This window comes from Triticum aestivum, chromosome 6D, assembly GCF_018294505.1.
Source record: "Triticum aestivum cultivar Chinese Spring chromosome 6D, IWGSC CS RefSeq v2.1, whole genome shotgun sequence".
NCBI classification, from domain to species: domain Eukaryota; kingdom Viridiplantae; phylum Streptophyta; class Magnoliopsida; order Poales; family Poaceae; genus Triticum; species Triticum aestivum.
The window spans coordinates 32,577,020-32,587,102 of record NC_057811.1 but is presented as its reverse complement, the minus strand read 5'-3'; positions in this window follow the sequence as shown (position 1 = coordinate 32,587,102).

Below are 10,083 nucleotides of genomic sequence, written 5' to 3'. Positions count from 1 at the left end.
CTTCAACACGAGGGGGATAACTTCAACACGAGGGGGGGGTCGATATACCCCCTCCTCGATAACATTGTTTTCCCGTGTATGTATGTCGTCGTTGTCGATATAAAACCCCCTCCCGATAACTTCAACACGTGGGGGGGGGGGGCTCGATATACCCCCTCCCCGATAACATTATTTTCCCGTGTATGTATGTCGTCGTTGTCGATATATATAACTGCCTCCCAGATAACTTCGACATGATGGACGGTCGATATGTATACCCCCTCTCGACCGTGATAACTTATACCACGGGAACACCCCCGGCCCTCTCACTCGACCAAAACTCTCGAGGACACCCAAACCCTAGAAAAAAACGATGTCGGTCTCCTACCCCCTCCCGCCGCGCCCCTACCCTTGAAGCGTTGCCTAGGCCACCCCAAACCCGGAATAAGCTAGGTCTACGTTTGCACTAATATATCCACCTGCTGTCATGTTTGTGTAATAATTGCCATGTTGTAATATTTGCAGAAACAATGGAGCACGGACGAGATGAGCAAGCAGAAGAGGTGTTGGGGGACATAATCTTAGCCGGAGGTGATATCTTGTCGTATCTTAACGACAATGATGGTCTGGAAGAACAGGGTGAAGAAGCAGGCTACGGTGATCGAAGAGTGGAGGAGGAAAGACATGACGGTGACCCAATGCTGGTGCAAGAAGGAGCCCGTGGTGACGGCTCCGGTGACCGAACAGAGTCCGGCCAGGTAAATATATTAGTTAAGCCTGTGCTGACTAGCTAATTGATGCATTCATTGTTTTGGTATGTACACATATTAATTAACACTCGTCTTTCTTCTTTTTTCTAGCCCTCCGGATCGAGCACAACTGCGGTAAAGAGACGAGGCCCGAAGAGAAAGTTGTGCTCGGATGAAAGGTTTGAGATCACAGCAATCGCGCGCGACGGCCAACCGATTGAACCCCTCCGGACAAAGGATGCTTTTGCTGCTCAGTGCGGGGTTCTAGTTAGGGACAAGATCCCGATCAGCATCCACCAATGGTATAAGCCTAAGAAGGAAGACCCTGAGGTGTCTTATGTCAATGATATGCAGAAAGATGATCTTTGGACTGAGCTGAAGGCAAATTTCACCCTACCGCCAGAGGAGGATCCGGAGAAGCCAGTTATAGAGCAATTAATCAAGTCTCATGCTCTTAAGAAGATGGCAGACCTATTCAGGAGGTGGAAGAATGAGCTGAAAATGTTTGTCGACAAAGAAGAGACACCAGAATTCATTGGCCGGTATGAGAAGATCAGAGATCACTGGCCCGATTTGTGGCCCACAAGACATCAGAAAAGAGTAAGAAGATGTCAGCGACAAACAAGAAGAATGCTGCGAAGAAGAAGCTTCACCATCGCACGGGGTCAGGTGGCTACCTCAAAGCCCGGCCTAAGTGGGCCAAGTCTGAGAGGGATCTGCTTGATGAAGGGATCGAACAAGAGACAATGAACTGGCCAGACCGTTGCCGGACTTGGTTCTTCGGGGCTGGCGGAACCTTGGACCCTGTATCAGGGAGGTGTCGTTGGACGGACGAGCAACTTGCAATACCCGTCAAGAAGCTTAAGCACTATATCGATGCAGAGCTGTAAGGGACGTTCGTTCCAGACAGAGAGAACGACGAGCTCACAATGGCCCTCGGGAATCCTAAGCACCCTGGACGGACACGAGGTACGCCAGGCTCCGTTCCGTGGAAGGCTGGTTTTCCGGATGCGGGTGGTTACAAAACCCAGGAGAGGAGGAAAAAAGTGGAGTAGATCCAAATTCAGAAGCTGCACGAAAGGGTTCAAGCGCTAGAGGAACGAGACGGCAATCGAGATGCCGAAACTGCCCCCCAAGCTACACCGCCATCTCAGCGGAGAAGCAACATGGCTTCCACCGAGCTGCCTCAGCTGGAGCATGCGGCTCCTGCTAGCTACCCCGTGGATGCTATCACGGAGTCTCAACATTGCCACCTTATGGCGGAATGGCAGAACTTGAAAGTCAAGGCGGCTGTTGGCTCTGTTTTACCTAATGAACCCGGCGCAACCTACCACTGCCGGCCGATTCTAGAAGGATATGCTAGGGTGATGGTGGATGAAATAACGGAGGGATTTGAGGACCTCCAGCTTGACCACCCTACCGGTGAAGGGGAGACTCGGCTGGGTTTAGCTCTGAAGACTCCATGCCTATGGCGGAAGGAGCTCATCAAGCTTCTGAACTGGACGGCTCCGACAAGTAAGGGCACTCCGCCTCCTCCTCCGCCTCCTCCTCCGGCAAGTGATCAGGGCACTCAGCCTCCTTCTCCGGCGCGTGGCGGCACTCCGCCTCCTTCTCCGCCAGCGCCGGCGCGCCAGAGCAGCCAACCTCCTCCTTCTCCGCCTCGTCAGCAAGGGCGGAAGAGACCCGCCGCCGCTGCGGTTGCTCCGGCGCGTCGTAGTCCTTCTCCTCCGCCTCGTAAGCAAGGAAAGAAGACAGCCGTAACCGCTCTGTCTGCTTTGCCAGCGTCTAGCAGTACAGCTGCCAGAGGCGGGAGGCAATACAGATTCGGTCCTTCTCTGAAGACTCCAGAGAAGTTACCATATGAGAGGACCGAGGAGGAGAACGCGAAGATCGTGCGAGCCGAAGTGAAGAACTTCTTTGAAGGGGTGAAAGCAAAGAAACATCCACCTCCGGAGGAGAAGGTAGATCCGGTGAAAGCAAAGCGCACTCTGACTGCCCTGACAAAACCACCAAAGTCTCCGCCGAGAGGCAACTATGAGCGCGTTCTTGCAAAGACATATGCCGAAGCGGAGCGGTCGGGAAGTACTGTCAGTGATAAAAGGATGAAAGAACGATGAGCTGGGAAAATAATTGCCCAGCTCGGCAAACAAGCGAACCAATCGTGCCCCCCGCTCAAGGTGTCAAAAGACATCGTCGCTAATGATCCGAGTATGGTGCCCGGTTATAGCAATCTTGGAGATTACTTGCCCGACGATGTACATTATGAAATCATGGAGGTGGACGAACACAAATACCATTACGGGAAGCCTCTCGTCAAAGATGTCAGATCTCTAAGCACGAGGATGCGAAGACTACATGATTGGTACATGAAAACCTGCAGAGAGTCTGATGGGATGAGTACTTTGACGCTGAGAGTTAAACCAGAGCATGACCTCGTTGGAATTGAACTGCTGAATGTTCCATTTGAGGATTTCTTCCAGTTTTGCAATCAAAAGGCCCTCGATAAAACAACGATCACTTGCTACTGTCTGTAAGTAGTACTACTTCTGTCATTAAGTCTCTCTATATAGGTCAGCTCTTTCATTGCATGTATTTATACTTATCCTCACTATATTATGCAGATTGAAGATCGCCGAATTGAAGAAAAGACAAATCGGTGATATTGGGTTCATTAACACAAATCTCATAGGTGCATATACGGTTGAAAAACATCCCAAAGAAGCCGAGGCCAACTTGCTACAATCGTTGGTATTAAATCAAAACAAAGATATAATACTCTTTCCTTACAACTTCAAGTGAGTGTTACTGTCTTGTGCATATTCGGTTTCCCTTATTAGTCCAGGTTATGGTAATGTAATTGATGACTTATGCATGCATGCGCAGCTTCCACTATATTCTCCTAGAGATTAAGCTTGAGTCGGGAGTAGTAACCGTCTTAGACTCGAGACGAAAAGATCCCCAGGACTATGCGAACATGACTCAAATGCTCCAGAAGTAAGTTAAATCGATCATTATCCACCATATCAGCAACTTTGTTCATTTTCTGATATCAAGTAATTGTTTTCTTTGTCTGGCAGGGTTTGGAGAAAATTCACCTCAAAAGCTCCGGGACTGCCAAAGAAGCTGCAATTTAATCACCCGAAAGTAAGTACTATAGTAGCATGTTCCGCGCATCTCCTAGTGATTCAAGCGGTAGTTTCATCAATACCATTTAGCATGCTTGCTTATCAGTTTGATTGACCTCTATTTCTTGTAAAGTGGTTGTGGTAGGAACCCGGGAATAATTACTGTGGATACTACGTTTGCGAGTCCATCCGCTACCATACCTGTGAGCGGGGCTACACTGAAGAACAATATGAAGTGCGTAAGCAATAATATTCACAATTTTATTTTATTACCATCATTTGTGTTGAGTTTTATTTATTCATATATATATGTATTGACCCCCTTCTTCAAATTAGATGTTTCGGAAGCCGGATGAACTCCTAGCAGAAGATCATATGCGAGGAATTCAAGAGAAATTGGCGGCATTCTTCCTTGACCACGTGATCGCTGAAAACGGAGAATACTATGTGGACCCTGTGTTCCTACAATATAATTAGGAGATTGTATTGTAAGAGATAATTATTGTATATATGTAGCCGGTAGTGTCGGATAGATATACGAGAACTTGTTGTTCGACCAATATCTCGGAGAAGGAGAGGTGGTCGATATCACTTCTCTCTGTATGCATATGTTCATGATGATCTTCTGTTTCCTTCATTTGATTACTAGCTAGCGTGTCTACTCCTCTCCATATCTATATAGTACGTAGCGTCGACCAAGCATGGAGATAAGAGAGGACACTTCTCTCTATTAATTAGCTAGCTAACACAATATATGAAACACCTAAATTAACCCCCCAAAACCCCTAAACCACCCCCTTTCAAAAAAAAAACAAAAACCTCAGCTCCTGCCAGGTGCTGACGCGTGGATGCCTATTGGTCCCGGTTGGTGGCACCAACCGGGACCAAAGGCCCTCCTGCCTGGGCTCCCCGCACCGGCCACGTGGACGGCCTTTAGTCCCGGTTCGTGTAAGAACTGGGACTAAAGGGCTAGGGCATTAGTAAAGACCCTTTAGTCCCGGTTCCAGAACCGGGACTAAAGGCCCTTATGAACCAGGGTAAAAGCCCCTTTTCCTACTAGTGCTACTTATATTTGCTCTTAATTTTGAAGTGTGCTCAAATTTGCCCCTCTGCCGTTAGGTGCACTTATAGAAATGTTCTTCCGTGCCGTTTCCGTCCGGTCAAAGTGGGTTGACTGGTATCTGGCCGTTTCTTTGACAATCTTGCCCCTGTCTCCATGTGTCTCTTATGGATGGGACCCACTCCATTTTTTGGGGTAAAAAAACCTATCTCTCACACACTTCCACATGGGTCCTAGCTAAAAACTAAAATGAAAAATAGAAAAGGACTAGTCAAACTAGATATTAGGCCCACATGCCATTGGCTTATCAGTATTTTCTCAAATGATTTTTTAATTAGTAGTGGATTAGGCTGCCTCAATTAAAAACCGTGGCTTAGGCCGACGGTCGCCGGCGACGACCAAGTCCCGCGTCGGAGGCACACATGGAGGCCGCAAGGAGGCCGACCGAGAGGACCAGGCGATAGCCCTCGATCTACCGCGTGCGGGGATATTGTCGTCGAACCATATGGTCGCCGGAACAAACGGTGGCGACCATTCCCGTGGCGGCTCTGGGCGGCGCAAGTGGGGGAGCTTCCATGCGAGCGGGAGGGAGAGGGAAAAAGGCTGTGTGGGGGATCTTCCATCACTAGGATCACGATGGCTACGCCGCTTGGGCTAAGAGAAGGCCAGAGCGAGGACTTCGACGATGGCGGCCATGGTAGAGCTCGGAGCTCGCGGGGAAGACAACCCGAGCTCATGGCGCTTGCTGTGTAGGAAGCCCATGTCTTCTTCGGTACATCACGATGCCCGGGGAGCAGGTGGAATCGACCGGCATGCCTCAATGGCGTCGAATCGAAGGCGGCAATCCGAGACTAGAGGCGGGGAAGATGCATTGTAGCGCTCAATCCTTGATGTCTCTGGTCGAATTAGTAGGCTGGTAGGATGCGTTCATGTCGTAAGAGCTTCCCGGCGAGTTGGCGGGGCTTGGGGTTGCCCTTGGCCACGTTCTTGACAGACGACGGTGACAGGTCACTCTTTAGCGTGCTTGCGGGAGAGGGCTCAAGGGCGGGAGAGAGAAAGAAGGCTAGCGGCAGAAAGAGAACGAGGGCGAGAGGGATGCGGCGTCAGGGGAGGCCAGCGGCAGAGGCGGCGCCCGTTTGGCACTCTCACCGGAGTTGAGAGAGAGTGGCGTCGGCCCGTCGTTCGGCAGGGAAAGAGAGGTGAGAGAAAGAAAAATATTTTTTGTCTAGCTAGGACCCACATGTAAGTGTGTGAGAGAGATGGGGGGTGAGAGAAAGGATTTTTTCAAAAAAAGGGAGTGGGTCCTACCGGTAAGTGACACATGAAGACAGGGGCAAAAATTGTCAAAGAAACGGCCAGATACCGGTCAAACAGCTTTGACCGGACGGAAACGGCACAGATGGGCATTTCTATAAGCGCACCTAACGGCAGATGGGCAAATTTGAGCATGCTTCGAAATTAGGGGCAAATATGAGTAGGTGGTTCGAGTTAGGGACAGAAATGCAAATGGCCCAATTTTTTATTGTTTCATATTATTATATTATTTGTTTTGGATGTTTTATATGCATTAATATGTTATTTTATATGATTTTTGGAACTAACCTATTAACCTAGAGCCCACCGTCAGTTCCTATTTTTTTCCTTGTTTTTGAGTTTCGCAAAAAGGTAATACCAAACGGAGTCCAAACGGAATGAAACCTTCGCGATGATTTTTCTTGGACCAGAAGACAACTAGGAGACTTGGAGATGAAGTCGAAGGAGCCACGAGGCGGACACAAGACCGGAGGGCGTGCCCCCCACCATTGTGCCCCCCCGTGCACCTCCTGACCTAATTCTTTCGCCTATATATTCTCATATATCCCCAAACCACCAGAGGCATCCACGAAAACACTTTTCCACCGCCGCAACCTTCTGTACCCATGAGATCCCATCTAGGGACCTTTTCCGGCACCCTGCCGGAGGGGGATTCGATCACGGAGCGCTTCTACATCAACTCTGTTGCCCTTCCGATGAAGCGTGGGTAGTTTAACACAGACGTACTGGTCCATAGCTGGTAGCTAGATGGCTTCTTCTCTCTCTTTGATTCTCAATACCATGTTCTCCTCGATGTTCTTGGAGATCTATTCGATGTAATACCTTTTTGCGGTGTGTGCCGAGATCCGATGAATTGTGGATTTATGATCAGCTTATCTATGAATATTTTTTGAATCTTCTCTGAATTCTTTTATGCATGATTTGATATCTTTGTAATTCTCTTCGAACTATCGGTTTGGTTTGGCCAACTAGATTGGTTTTTCTTGCAATGGGAGAAGTGCTTAGCTTTGGGTCCAATCTTGCGGTGTCCTTTACCAGTGACAGTAGGGGCAGCAAGGCACGTATTGTATTGTTGTCATTGAGGATAAAAAGATGGGGTTTTCATCATATTGCTTGAGTTAATTCCTCTACATCATGTCATATTACTTAATGTGTTACTCCGTTCTTTATGAACTTAATACTCTAGATGCATGCTGGATAGCGGTCGATGTGTGGAGTAATAGTAGAAGATGCAGAATCATTTCGGTCAACCTGACACGGACGTGATGCCTATATTCATAATCATTGCCTTAGATATCGTCATAACTTTGCGCTTTTCTATCAATTGCTCGGCAGTAATTTGTTCACCCACCGTATTATTTACAATCTTTACAGAAGCCTCTAGTGAGACCTATGGCCTGAGGGTCTATTTTCCATCATATAAGTTTCTATTTTCCATCATATAAGTTTCTGATCTACTATTTTGTAATCTTTTACTTTCCGACTATAAACCAAAAATACCAAAAATATTTACTTTATTGTTTATCTATCTCTATCAGATCTCACTTTTGCAAGTAACCGTGAAGGGGTTGACAATCCCTTTATCATATTGCGTGCAAGTTATTTGATTATTTGTGCAGGTATTCGGTGATTCATGCGTTGTCTCCTACTGGATTGATACCTTGGTTCTCAAACTGAGGGAAATACTTATCTCTACTTTGCTGCATCACCTTTTCCTCTTCAAGGGAAAAACCAACACAAGCTCAAGAAGTAGCAGCGGGCTGATACGTCCATTTTGCATCATGTTTTAGTACTGTTATTTATAATGTTTTTGGTCATTATTTCACCTTATGATACAATTCTAATGCCTTTTCTCTCTTAATTTGTAAGATTTACACGAAGAGGGAAATTACCGGCAGTTAGAATTCTGGACTAAAAAACTACATCAGAGATACCTATTCTACGAAGCTCCAAATGACCTCAAATTTCACAAGGATTTTTTATTGAATATATAAAAAAATACTTGATCAAAGAAATACCAGAGGGGGGCCACGTGTTGCTCATAAGGAAACAGGGTGCGGCCATCCCCTTGGGTGCGCCCTGATGCCTTGTCGAGCCCACATGAGCCCTCCGGTGCCCATCTTCTGCTAGGAAACTAGATCTTTTGCCCCCACTTTACTTCTCCATTAGATAATCCCCCTCCCTTGAGACTATCGGATGGGGCCGGGGCCACTGGTAATTGAAACAACCCTGGGGAAAATCATCTAACCCCTTGTAAAGTGGGGCAAATCATCTAATCCCCCATCTGCTGCTATACAAGGGTTTTTGCCCTAGAAAAAAAAGAGGAGGACTTTCGTGACGAAACACCGCCGTCTCGAGGAAAAACTGATACGTCTCCAATGTATGTATAATTTTTGATTGTTCCATGCTATTATATTATCTGTTTTGGATGTTTAATGGGCTTTAATATGCTCTTTTATATTATTTTTGGGACTAACCTATTAACCAAAGGCCCAGTGCAAATTGTTTTTTTGCCTATTTTAGTGTTTCGCAGAAAAGGAACATCAAACGGAATGAAACCTTCGCGAGGATCATTTTTGGAAGAAATGCAATCCAGGAGACTTGGAGTGGACGTCAAGGAAGCAACGAGGAAGCCACGAGGCAGGAGGGCGCCCCCCACCCTCATGGGCCCCTCGTAGCTCCACCGACCTACTTCCTTCGCCTATATATACTCTTTGTCGGGGGAAACGACACCTATGGGATCACGTAGAATCCCTTTTGCTATGGTTGGCGGGCGCGGGGCTGTGGAAAGAGCGGGATTAGAAGATCGACGCAGGGGGATTATCCAGGTTCGGGCCGCAAGTGAAGCGTAATACCCTACTCCTGCTGGTTTATGTTTAGCTGGTGTTCTTGGACTAGCTACAAGGCGTGCAGGGAACAAAAAGTACGAATCCCCTCCCAGTACGCCGTAGGCCTCCTTTTATAGATACAGGGGCTGCCACAGTGGCACACATGAGGTGGAAAGTTTGTACAGCAGTCGAGTCTATCTGCTGGCACCGTAGGACAAACGCATTTAATGCGATGCCGACATGCCCTTCTTACTTTATCGGGATGGCAAGGTAGGTCATCCCAGCTGTCGCCACCTCGCCTGGTTTCAACACGCGTCCGAGTTGACGAGGCGCGTAGTGCCACGCTGGCTGGCTGGTGCTGAGTTGGTGCGGTGGCAGAGTCTTCACGAAGATCTGCATGCCACCACGCAGGTGCTTGCTGAGTTGGCCTGGAGGCCGCACGTCGCCACGCAGGTGCTCGCCTAGTTGGTGGGCTAGCAGCTGCGTGGGAACGACGGTGGAGTCTTGGCGGGTGGGGGCCTGGCTGTGGCCCCGCAAATGTCTTCGGCAAGAGTCTTGCCGGGGCCCCGGCAAGGGTCCTGCCGCGGTGTCGTGGGTGTCCCCGGCAAGGGTCTTGCCGGGGGGTCTCATGGGTATCCTCGGCAAGGATCTTGCCGAGGATCTTCGTCTTCTGATTCTCATCTAGTCTTGTATGTTCTTGGCTTCACAAAGATCTGCATGCCACCATGGAGGCGCCTCCCGAGCCTTGGTTCCAATGTGGCTGATGGCGTCGGAACTCTTAGGCTCAAGGGTGGCGGCTCTGCTGGTGTTGGGCAAGTTGCCCCGGCAAGGTTCTTGCCGGGGCTGTGGAGGCCGCTCCGGCAAGGGCCTTGCCGAGGGAGTTCACCTTGCCGTTCTGCTCTTCGTGTCTCTGGCTTGGCGTTGCTCTGGTTGTCTTGTGTCTTTGCTTCCTTCCTCTGCCCCGCTAAGTGTGGCCGCAGGCGCGGCTCTAACTGCCCGTGCACAAGTAAAGGGGTAGAAAATAGGGC